Consider the following 12874-nt stretch of genomic DNA (forward strand, 5'->3'; position numbering starts at 1 on the left):
TGTCGTAAAACGTCCCAAGGTGCTTCACAAGAGTATTATGGGATAATAATTTGACTACGTTCCGCATAAGTGGAAATTAGTGCAGTGGACTAAAAGCTTGGTCGAACAGTTATGGTTTATAATGATCAAGAAAGCTGTAGACTGCAGGAAGAATTCAATGAATTGTCAGGCGGGCTGAAAAGAGGCTAATGGATTTCAATCTGCAAAGTGTGAGGTATTGAATTTGGGGAGTGCTAATAAGGCAATGGAATACACATTAAATGGTCGGTCACTGAGCAGTGCAGAGAAGCAAAGGGGCCTTTCAGTGCAATTCCACCGATCCCTGTCGGTAGCCGACTATGTAGATAATGTGGTTAATAAGCACCAGGGAATACTTGCCTTTATAAGCTGAGCTATAGAATATAAGAGCGGGGAAGTTAAGCTTGAATTTTATAAAACACTAGTTGGGGCACAACTGGAGCACGACATGCTGTTCTGGTCAGCGCATTACAGTAACAATCTGATTGCACTCGTGAGTGTAGGGAGTTGATTTTCGTTGATGTTACCGGAAATGGATAATTTCGCTCTGAGAAAAGATTGCATCGGCTCTGGTTGTTGCCTTTGGCACAGGGAAGGCTGAGAGGGGACTTTATTGAAGTGAATAAAATTATGAGTTGCCTCAATAGAGAGCATTGATCGGATATATTTCCCTTCGAAGTGGTTAACAACCAGGGGGCACAGATTTAAAATAATTGGTAGCAGGGTAGAGCGGATTTGAGGGGAACTGTTTTCATACAGAGAGTGGTGGGGGTCTGGAACTCGCTGCCTGAAAGGATGGGAGAGGCAGAAGCCCTCACGACATTTAACAATTAGATGGATGTGCACTTGACGCGGTGTAATCTTCTGGGCTACGGAACAAGAATTGGAAATTGGGATTCGGCTGGATAGCTCTTTTCAGACGGGGCGCACATGGTGGGCTGAAATGGTATCCGTCCGTGCTGTAAATTTCTATGAGTCTCTGACAGCACATCATTTTAAAATAGACACAATGATCCAGAACTGACGGCGCATCCCGTTTAAACAGACACAGAATGATCGACTTGCGATGAAAGTTCATCGACCTGAAACATGAAAATTGTTTCTCTCTCCGCAGATTATTCCTGGTCTACTTCAGTGTTTTCAGATTTTTAGTTACAATTTCGGCATTAACACTATTTTACTTTTGTATTCTTTTAGAATATGGCGGCTCTGTGGCGCAATTGTTAGCGCATTGGACTTCTAGTGTGAAGTTTAGTAAGGTATTCAAAGGTTGTGGGTTCGAGTCCCAGCAGAGTCGGATTTTGCGTCAGGCGTTCCTGTTTACTGGGCCGCACAATGCATTTTGCAGCATATCAACAATTCAGAGAGGGGAAACTGCTGCCCGAGCACTTCTCCTTACAAAAGTGGCTCCAATCCCACCCACTTTTCCTCTGATTTCTCTTTGCGCCCGAAATCGATTACACAGAAGCAGGAGCAGGCCATCGAGACTGCAACACATGGACAGCAGGAGTCCATTCACCCACCAAGCTCGTTGCAATGCACAGGAGGAAGCCATTTAGCTCCTTGAGACTGTTATACAGGGACAGAAGGTGGAAAGTAACTCTTCGGGATTGAGCCAGAAGAGAGGCAGAAGTCATCCAGCTCCTTGAGCCTGTTGTACAATAAGATTCGACGCCCATTTACCCCTCGAAACTGTTGCATAGAAAGAGTACGAGGCATTTCAGACCCACGAACCTGTTATACTGGAACAGGAGGATCCATCAAGCACAGTCACAGGTGGGGTGGCAATCTTTTAAGCATGATATTTATGTTAATGCAAGAGTAATCCAGAGAGAGGAATTCACCGCCCAACACGAAAGCAGTGAAATTTAAATTCAATTATATAAAGCTTGAAATTTAAAAGTATCTGTAATGGTGACCATTTTCGTAACACACCCATCTGGTTTACTAGTCTGCTTTAGGGTTGGAAAGCTGCAGTCCTTACCGGTGCAGGCCTATATGCGACTCCAGAACCACAGCAACGTGGTTTACACTTAACTGCCCTCGGAAATGGCCCAGTGAGTTACAAAGGTGCATGTGATGGCTCACCACGATCTACACAAGGGAAACTAGAGATGATCAACAGATGCTGCCCTCACTAACGTTGCCCATATGCATGAATTTATAACATAAACATTAGAACCTCTAGTTTGTTAGACAGGAGAAAAAAATGCCTCAAGCTAGGTCAGCGAATGCGGAGTCAGGAGACAACGAGATGAATGGATAAATAACTGGCTTCAAGACAGAAAGCAGAGACTAGGGCTAAAACATAGCTTTTCATTGTGGCAGATGTTGCGTAGTGGTGTTCCCCAAGATCGGTGCTGGAATAACTCTTGTTCACAATTTTTATTAAAGATTTAGACCTGCAAATCAAAACAACAATTTCAAAATGTTGCAGATGACACCAAATCAGAAGGATGGTCAATTCTGAGGAGGACTGCAACAAACTAAAGGAGGATATATACAGGCATCCAGAATGGGCATATAATTTGCAAATGAATTTCAAACCATATAAATGTGAGGTAACACAGTTTGGTGGGAAGAATTGGCAAGAATTGGAGGTTGCCAGTCTGGGGGGCGTAGTGGAACAAAGGAATTTCGGAGTACAAATACACAAAACTCTGAAAGTTACAACACATGTTATCAACCCAATAAAAAAAGCAAACCAAGCACGAGGATTTATTTCTTGATGTATTGAATTGAAAAGTAGCAAAGTTATGCGAAACTTGTATTTAATCTTGGTTAAACCAAACTTAGGTTACTGCTAACAGGTCTGGTCGTCAGATTATAAAAAGGAAATAGAGGTATTGCAGAGTTTGCAGGGCAGAGTTAGAACGATGGTACCAGAACAGACGGCGTATTTATATCAGCAAAGGATGAACAGACTAGTCTTTTTTGTCTTGAAAAAAGAAGGCTCTGGGATCAGCCTCTTTAAAAGATACTGGGAGAGTGAGGGATGTGCTGGGCCATAATGTTACATATTGTGAGGAATAAATTCAGCTGGTGATGTCCGACAGCACCTTATGGATACCCAGTTTTCAGCTGCTGGATCTGTTCTGAATCTATTCCATTTAGCACGGTGGTAGTGCCAGAGAACACGTTGCAGAGTGTCCTCCGTGTGAAGACAGGACTTTGTATCCACAAGTACTGTCCTGTGTTCACTGCGACCAAGATTGCCAAGGACAAATGCATCTGCGACAGACATGTTGGTGAGGAGGAGGTCAAGTCGATTTTTTACTGTCGGAGTGGCAGTAGTGAGGGAACACTGCACTGTCGGAGTTGCTGTCTTTCGGATGAGATCATAAACCCAGGCCGGGTCTGCCCTCCGAGCTAGACCTAAAAATTCCCCAGGGCACTATTCCGAAGAAGAGCAGGAGAGTTCACCCAAGTGTCCTGTGGCCAATACATATCACTCAACCAACATCTGGTCATTATGACGTCTTGCGTTCTTGCTAGTGTAAATCTGATTTTACATTTCCTATATTAGAACAGTGGCCACACTTTAAAAGTATTTAACTGGCTAGGTAACGCTTTGGGAAGTGCTGATAAGACAAGAGCTGTACAAATGCTCGTTTTTTCTTTTATAGCCGATAAAAGTGCAAGTTAACAAGGCGGGTTAGCTTGTTTGGTTAAAGTGTGGCGTTGATAACTACAAGGCCGCGTGTTCTAACCCTGTTGATGCCTTTAGTTGTTATTTTTTGTGGACGGGGAGGGCGTTGCGAGTATTTTAGCTTTATTATTTTACAGGAGCTTAAACAATTAGTAATGAAACTCACACAGTTACTGCAATAATTTGAAACAATGCTGCAAAATCCTAGTTCTGCCGAGAGCACATGGACCTGCAGAATGTTCCGAGCATTTAAAGGACAATTCGATTATCTCCTTTATTTTGGAACTTCTCGTAATTCAATCAGTGAATGGCTAAATGCCGCTGATTGGTTTGCAGTTCAAAGTATGGAACTGAAATATATACAATTCCGGTTTGTAATCGCTCATTCTGAGCATTATTCTGCTGCGAACTGCAGGGTCGCGTAACTTAATGGATAAAGCCTCTGACTTTGGCGCGAAACCTGATGTTATCAGAAGAATGCAGGTTTCAGTCATGTTGCGGTCGTTATTGTCAACTCATCAGCTGAAATTGATTTCCACCTCAACTTTGCAGGGCTCTTTTTCGAAGGGCATTATTTTCATGTTGTTTATATTTCTTAATGATCTTTACAACAATCTCTAATTTTGAACAGGCTCGAGATCAAATAATCAATTTGCTCTAGAATCGCTGAGCGCAGGGATCGAACCTGCACAGCAAAATCCCATTGGTTTTTAAGTTTAACGCCGAAGCCACTTGGTCATCGCAGCTACACAATATGCTTTAATTAATTGTCTAATGTTCTGTGTATCAGACAGAGGTATCTAAATATCAGAGAATTGGCCTGCATGCTTGTCCTGTTGCATGTCTCAGTCGATGTGAAATATGAAATTGTAGAATCATAGAATCTCACAGCACAAAAGGAAGCAATTAGGCCAAAGTCGACTGGAAACAACCACTTGAAGTTAAATCAGTGTCAGACAGTGCGAGGAATTTAAGGAGGAGAACTTGAGAGTTCAGAGCAAGTGTGTTCCCTTAAAGCAAATGAGTGGGAGTCACAAATCTAGAGCCCGTGGATTTAAAGTGACATGCAAGGTAATATAAAGAAAAAAAGAAGGCGTATGATAGCACCGACGGCTCAATTCTGCAGAAACACAAGAGGAGAATAGAAAGTGCAGCGGTAAATTAAAAAAGGAAATCAGGAACGCAAAGAGAGAGAGAGCATGAAAAAATGTTGGTAAGTAAAAACAATGAAACCCAGAACATGATTTATATGTACATTAAGAAGCAAGATATAAACTCAGTGAAGAGTAGGGTCTATAAGAGACAATAAAGGTAACTTGTGTGTGGAGGCGAAGAGGTGGGCTTCGTTCTTCATGAATACATTGCCTCTGTTTTCAGAAAAGAGAGGGGTGATGCAGACATTGCAATGAGGGAGGAAGAGTGTAAAATATTTGATGAAATAAATGTTGTGAGATTGGAAGTAATTAGGGAAGTAGCAGAATTGAATGTGGATAACTCACCAAGCCCGGCTAACATGTATCCCAGATTGCTAAGTGAAACAAAAGGGGAGATACCAGAGGTTCTGGCCATCATTTTAAAATCCTGTCTGGCCACAGGTGTGCTGCCTGAGGAATGGGAGACGCCGAACATTGTACTTTTGTTTGAAAAATGATATAGGAATAGATGGATTAATTGCAGGCCAGTTAGCCTTAACTTGGTGGTGTTGGAAATTATTGGAGGAAATTTTGAGCGCAGGATGAATCTTCATTGCGAAAGACACGGATTAATCAAGGCGAGTCAGCATGGAATTCTTTTGGGAAGATCATGTCTGACTAAGTTGATTGATATTTTTGAGGACGTAACGAAGAGAGTGAATCTATCGACTTTGGTAGGAAAAATAGAAAAGCAGATTTATTTAAAATGGTGAGAGAGTTGCACATTTTGATGTTCAGTAGGACTTGGGTATTCTTGTACACGAATCATTGAAAGTTGACATGCAGGTACAGCAAGCAATTAAGAAAGCAAAGGGTATGTCGGCCTTAATTACAAGAGGATTTGACTATAAGAGTAAATAAATCTTACTGCAATGATATTGACCCCTTGTGACAAAGTACCTGCAGCACTTCACACTGTTTTGGTTTTCTTACCTACAGAAGAATATATATGCCATTGAGAGGCTGCAGCGAAGGTTCACCGGACTGATTCCTGTGATGATGGTGTTACCTTTTGTGGAGAGATTGAGTAGATTAGGACTATATTCTCTAAATTGTAGAAGAATGAGAGGTAATCACATTGAAACATACAACACTCTTTCAGGGCATGGCAGAGTAGATGCAGAGAGGATGGTTTATCTGGCTGAGGGTTCTTGAACCAGGATTCCCAGAATAATATGGACATTGCGCAGGAAAGTGGTGCTGAAGCAGAAGATCAGGCATGGACACATCGAATGTCGGAGGGGCCGAATGGCCTATTCCTCCTCCTATTTCTCATGTTCTTTTCATACTAAATGCCCGTGGGATCAAATGCAAATGGCAAGTTGAATCCAAAAATGGCTCAAACGCAGGACGCAAGGGATAATGTGTGAAACGTAATGTTGTGAATAGAAGGTTGTTCCGAGTGGGATCCCACAGGGCACAATATTGCTCCCTTGCTTGTTGTGGCATATATCAATGATTCCGACTTGGAAGTACCGGGTATGATTAAGAAATTCGCAAATAAGACAACATTTTGGCTGTGTGATCTTTCAGAAGCAGAAAACTGTAGACTGCAGGAATATATTAATAACAACATTACAACATAAGAACTACGAGCAAGAGCAAGCCAGGTGCCCCCTCGAGCCTGTTCTGCCATTTAATTAGATCATGGTTGATCGGCTCATGGATTCAGCTCCATTTCCCTGCCCGCTCCCCATGTCGCTTTATTGCTTTATCACTCAAAAATCTGTCTACCACCGTCTTCAATATATTCAAGGACCCAACATCCTCGGGAGCATATAATTCCATAGATTTACAGCTCTCTGTAAATTAGCACGAAATATAAAACCAGATAATAAGACTTTCTACAGCTATATGAAAAGGAAAATAGTGGCTCAAGTAGATGTTGGTCCCCTTCGGAATGGGACTGGCGAATTAATAATGCAGAACTGGGTAATGGCAGAGGTTGAACAAATATTGTTTTTCAGTCTTCACGGTAGAAGACACGAAGGACATCCTAATAGTGGATAATCGTGGGGCTATAGATAGGTAATTAATGAATACAATCACTCTCACTAATGAAGTAGAACTGAACAGAACAATGGGGGGAAAAGGTGGACAAGACCCCTGGACTTGATTGCTTACATCCTAAGGTCTTAAAAGAAGAGGCTGCAGAGAAAGTTGATGCATTAGTTGTAATCTACAGAAATTTCCTGGATTCTGGGTCTGTCCCAGCGGATTGGAAAACCGCAAACTTAACGCCCCTATTTAAAAAAAGGATGCAGGCAAGGAGCAGGAAACTGTAGAGCAGTTCGCTTAAATCTGTCGTTGGGAAAATGCTGGAGTCCATTTTTAAGGAAGCAGGCGCCGGATTTTTGGAAAAGCATAATTCAATCAAGAACAGTCAGCATGGATTTACGAAAGGGGAATCATGTTTGACAAATTTGCTGGAGTTCTTTGAAGTTGTAACGAGCTGGATGGATAAGCGGAACCAGTGCATGTGTTCTCTTTGGATTTCCAGAAGGCATTCGATAAGGTGCCACATAATAGGTTACTGTACAAGGTAACATTTCGCGGGGTTGGGTGTAATATATTAGCATGTAGAGAGGATTAGCAAACTAACAGAAAACAGAGAGTAGGGATAAATTGTTCATTTTTGATAAACAGTGACAAGTGGGGTGCCGTAAAGATCGGTGTTGGTCCTCAACTATTTAAAATCTATATTAATGACATGGATGAAGGGACCAGATGTAATGTAAGCACGTTTACTGAAGATAGAAAGATGAGTAGGGAGGCAAGTTTTGAGGAGGACACTAATTATTGGCAGATGGAGAAATGTGTGCTTATCAACTTCGGCAGAAAACAATAGAAGAACAATGATAATTTAAATGGAGAAACAATGCACAATGCTGCAGTACAGATAGTCCTGGGGGTCCTTGTGCATGAAACACAAAAAGTTCGTGTGCAGGTACAGCAAGTAACCAGGAAGGCAAATGGAATTTTGATATTTATTGCAACGAGGATATCATATAAAAGCAGAGAGGCCCTGCAACAACTGTCATGGATATTAGTAAGGCTACACCTCGAGTACATCATACAGTTTTGGTGTCTATATTCAAGGAAGGATATACTTGCATTGGAGGCTGTTCAGAGAAGCTTCACGAGGTTGGTTCTGCAGAAGACGGGGTTAATTATGAAGATAGGTTCAGTTGGTATGGCCTAAACACATTGGAGTTCAGAAGAATGAGAGGTGACCTTATTGCAACACATAATATAATGAAGGGGCTCCATAAGGTGGCTGCAGAGAGGATATGTCCACTCAAAGGGGAACATAAAACTGACGGACATAGTCTCAGAACAAGTGGCCGCCCATTTAAAACTGAGATGAGGAGGAATTTCTTCTCTCAGATGGTTGTAAATCTGTGGATTTCTCTGCGCCAGAGAGCTGTGCAGGCTGGGTCATTGAATATATTTAAGGCGGAGCAATAATGGAAAAAAAGGTTTATGGTGATCGGGCAGGGAAGTGAAGCTGAATCCATGAACAGGTCTGCCATGATCTTATTGAATGGTGAAGCAGGCTCGATGGGCCTAATGGCCTAATCCTGAACCTATTTTTTATGTTCTTATTTTCTTTTGTTGTTATGTTGTTATGTAGAATAAATTCCTCCTCATCTCTATTTTAAATGGGGTGCCCCTTGTTCTGAGACTCTGTCCCCTATTTTTACTTTCACTAGAGTGGAAATATGCTCTCTGTATCCACCTTTTCGAGAACCCTCATTAACTTCGATGTTTCGATCAGATCACTTTTCATTCTTCTCAACTCCAATGAGTATAAGCCCACCATATTCGACTTTTCTTCAGAAGTCAACCACCTCATCTCCGGAATCAACCTAGTGAACCTTCACTGAACAGCTTCGAATGCAAGTATATCCTCCCTAAATACGGAGACCCAAAATGTATGCAGTACTCTAGGTTTGGCCTCACCAATAACATACATACTTGTAGCAGGACCAATCAGCTTTTATACTTCATTCCCTTGAATAAAGGCCAACATTCAACTTGCCTTCTTGATTACCTGCTGTACCTGTATATAAAAAGTGTGTGTTTCATGCAGAAGGAGACCCAGGGTCATCTGTACTCTCGCACTTTACAATTTTTCTCCAGTTAAAACTAATTTGCATTTATACACTTTCTGCCAATGTGCATAACCTCACGTTTTCCACATTATACTGCAAATGACAAATGCTTGTTCACTCTTTTAGCCTGTCTATATTCGTTTGCTGATTTTCTGTGTCCATCTCACAATTTGCTTTCCTACCCATCTTTTGATCATCAGTTAACTTGGCTACATTACACTCGGTCACTTCATCGAAGTAATTAATATAGACTGCACGGTGTTGGGCACTCGCACCTATCCCTGCGGCACCCCACTATTTACTGTTTGCCAACTGGAAAATGAACCATTTATGCCGAATCTCTATTTTCTTTTAGGTAACCAATCCTCTACCAATGCAAATATATTTCCCCGAACCTCTTGGACATTCATCTTGTGCAGTCACATTTTACGTGCCTCCTTATCGAATGCATTCTGGGAATCGAAATACAACACATCCACTGGTTACCTCTTATCCACTCTACTCGCTACATCCTCAAAGAACTCCAGCAATTTGTCAAACATGGTTTGTCTTTCATAAAACCATGATTGCTCCAAATGACATACTTCTTCATTAATAGTGGATTCCAGCATTATCCCACCAATGGATGTTAGGATAACTGATCTACAATTTGTTGATTTCTGTCTGGCTCCATTTTTAATTACGGGCGTTGCATTTGTGGCTTTCCAATACGCTGGGAGCTTCCCAGACTCCCGGAGAATTTGGTAGATTACAACCAATGCATGCACGACCTCTTCAGTTACTTCATTTAAGACCCTGGGATGTAAGCCGGCAGATCCAGGGACTTGTCCACCTTTATGCCCATTATTTCACTGAGTACTATTTCTTCCGTGGAGTGAGATTCCTCCCTTCCTATAGCGCTGATTATCCGCAATTGGGATGTTTTATGTATTCTACCATGAAGACCATTAATAAATAATTGTTCAACGTCACTGCCATTTCTCTGCTCTACATTATTAATTACACAGTCTCGTCCTCTAGGGAAACAACATTTACTTTAGACACTTTTTCTTTTTTGTGTGCCTGTAGAAACACTTAGTATCTGCTAGTTTACTTTCAGGTGGATGTGCAATTGAAGTGCCATAACGTAAGGTCTAAGGACAAAGTGTTTGAAAGAATAATTCGGTTGGATAGCTTTTATTCGGACACGGTGGCCCTAAAAGGCCATTATGTGTGCTGGAAATATCTATGTTTCTATGAATTAATAAGCTGCCTTTTAATATGATGATTGAAGCGCTACTTTTGAACCTCAAGCAAATTCATAACTAATAATGATCGAACTCAAACAATGAAAATGCATTTGTAGGACAAGCTGCAAGGCCGTGGAATGCACTGGCCCAGCAACAAATGTCAAACATGGTTTAGAAACCGGCAGCGTGTGGGTGGAGGGGCAGAGAGAGGCAGGAGAGCCACGGGAAAGCCACACAACAGCTTCGATAATTCCTCCCTGACTGCATCATCGTTGCACACAACACGGATGATTTTGCTGTTAAAGTGAATGAAAGGCAATTTAAGCTTGTAACTGTTCATCTTGCTGTCCTGTTGCAAACATAGGGAAATAGCTACAATAGGAGGCCAGTCTCCCTGCCATTTAATTAGTGCAGGGCTGATCTGTACCATTTGCCGCCATAATTTCATAAATCTTGATATCCGTGCCGAACATAATTTCCATCATCCTGATTGATGAAATTGTCAAATGACCCCCAATCACAACAGATTTTTAGGGTGCACGTTCTATTTTGCTCTGTGTGAAAAACTGATTTCTTACATCATCCATGAATGGAATAACACTCATGTTGTGAACATACCCCATTCTGTGGGACCCTCGCACCTGAGGAAATCGTGCATCTATCTTACACATATTTGTTTGCAGTTCTCAACCAAGTTCAAACCCAGAACTTTAACTGCACCTATGATTCAGAATTTGAGCACGTGCCTCTTTCAATGATGATACTTTGCAACCTATCTCTGTGATTGGATGCGTTGTAGATCAGTGGTAGTGGGAGGCAACAACTTCGGGATATGGGCCATGCCAGGCACTGCTGTTTATCATGGCTGCCTCACACATCGCGGGTGCTGCGGGGATTTGAACTCCTTCATGTGTCCCACAGGTAGAATCAGTGAGCAGTGACAAAGTTCGCCCATATAAGGAAGAGCTTTTATATGGGTGTACTTGAGACAATACTGGGTCCATATATAGGCAGGGTGTCGTTTTTTGGAATACTGATGATGCAACAGGATTTCGGGAATACGTCGAACTCTAGATAAGTGGACTGCATGTTTGATTCACGCCCGGATCTCGGCCGCTTTTATACCAGATGAGTGTCTCAATAAATCGTAACTCCTCAGAATAACCACATTCACCTGTCAATATTTAGCGGTCGAGTTTCTCGGAACGATGTGTGCCATCCTTTCATTTATGCATTTGTTCAACCTCCGGGAAAAGACGGAGATATAAACAATTTCGAGGGAAATATTCTAAACATAACTACAAGTCAGTTTCTTTGGTTCGATTGTCCATGCTGCGCAGCCGCAGATAAGACTAGTGCAGTGATGCAGCACAAGGTCACTTCCAGTGTCGTCAAAACCAAATCCTCCCTAAAATTATATCCCGCAGAACTGGAATGGTTCTATAGAATAGAATGATATGGATGTATACTGCACTACCCATTGTGCAACATAGGCTCTCCCGAGCCCTAACATTTCAGTGCATTTACCGTGTTTTTTGGCGTCATCATAACATTGCCAAACTCAATCTAAGTTTTCCAGTCACAATCGTGCAGACAATTATATGGTGGGACTGTGAGGAACATGTTTGTAGCCAGCGAGCGGGGCGGTTTTCCAGCTCCCATCAAACAGCATCATTTTCCGCCCTAAAAGATGTCATGCAAAAATCGAATACATGTAGGGACCCTTTTTCAAAATTCTCAGCAATCTGTACAGGAGAATCCTTGCTTGTGTTGCATATGATGCAGGAAACATGTACAGATAATCCGTCAGTTTAAACAACGTCCCATGTGTACCGAATGTCTTGTCCAAGCGTTCAATTCGAATCTGTTTCTGTCACATTTTTCTTAACATCACAGTTAACACTGGTTTATGAATGAATACGGCCCACTCCTTCCTATAAACAAGAAATACTAAAGCTCTGCTTTGAAACTCGCAACTGCTCCTGAAACATTGTGGCACATTGGATTCTAAATGCTCACATGGAACCGCTAATAAGTTGATAAGTGCGGACAGAACAAGTGTACTTTGAAAGTCGCTAGAAATCTCACAAACAAAACCATTGCCTGCCCATGGTGAGGCTCAAACTCACAACCTCGGATTGCCCACGGCTGAACTGTCATATCAGTAATGCGCAATAACCAATTGGGCCACTAAAGCCACACCATGATGCGATGAGGCATCAGTACTCCCATCATACAGCTGGAATTTCCACCGGTCTTATAAACGAGACGACATAAAATCAGACAGCTCAGAAATAGGCCATTAATCCCATCGTCTCTGTGCCTATCACTGAAAAATGTGACAAGTTATTCCCACGCCACCAATTTTGAGCTATAGCCTTCCTTTACATTTCTGGTATATGTATATTTGTCACAACGCCAGACGGATATATTCACCTTGGAGTGAGTGCAACGTATGGCTCTCCTAATGACACACGGAATCCAGGGACATAACACAAAATTAGAGCTGTATTCCATTGAAATTAGAATGATAACGTGTGATTTGATCGAAAATGTCAAGATATTAACGGGAAATGTCAGTGTAAGCAGAGAAAAACTTTCCCCGCTGACTGCGGAATCTCGGAACAGGTGGTATAGTCAAAGAATTAGAGCCAAAAGTGAAAATAAATA

General features: G+C 41.9%; 1 non-coding gene across 1 annotated transcript; it reads left to right on the plus strand.

Annotated features, from left to right (window-relative positions):
• Positions 1 to 1223: 1223 nt before the first annotated feature.
• Positions 1224 to 1315, plus strand: trnar-ucu (transfer RNA arginine (anticodon UCU)). Its single transcript is given in 2 exon segments — positions 1224 to 1260; positions 1280 to 1315. It is a non-coding gene; the product is annotated as a tRNA-Arg (tRNA).
• The last annotated feature ends 11559 nt before the right edge of the window (positions 1316 to 12874 follow it).

Source organism: Pristiophorus japonicus, unplaced genomic scaffold, assembly GCF_044704955.1.
Source record: "Pristiophorus japonicus isolate sPriJap1 unplaced genomic scaffold, sPriJap1.hap1 HAP1_SCAFFOLD_43, whole genome shotgun sequence".
Classification (NCBI taxonomy): Eukaryota; Metazoa; Chordata; class Chondrichthyes; family Pristiophoridae; genus Pristiophorus; species Pristiophorus japonicus.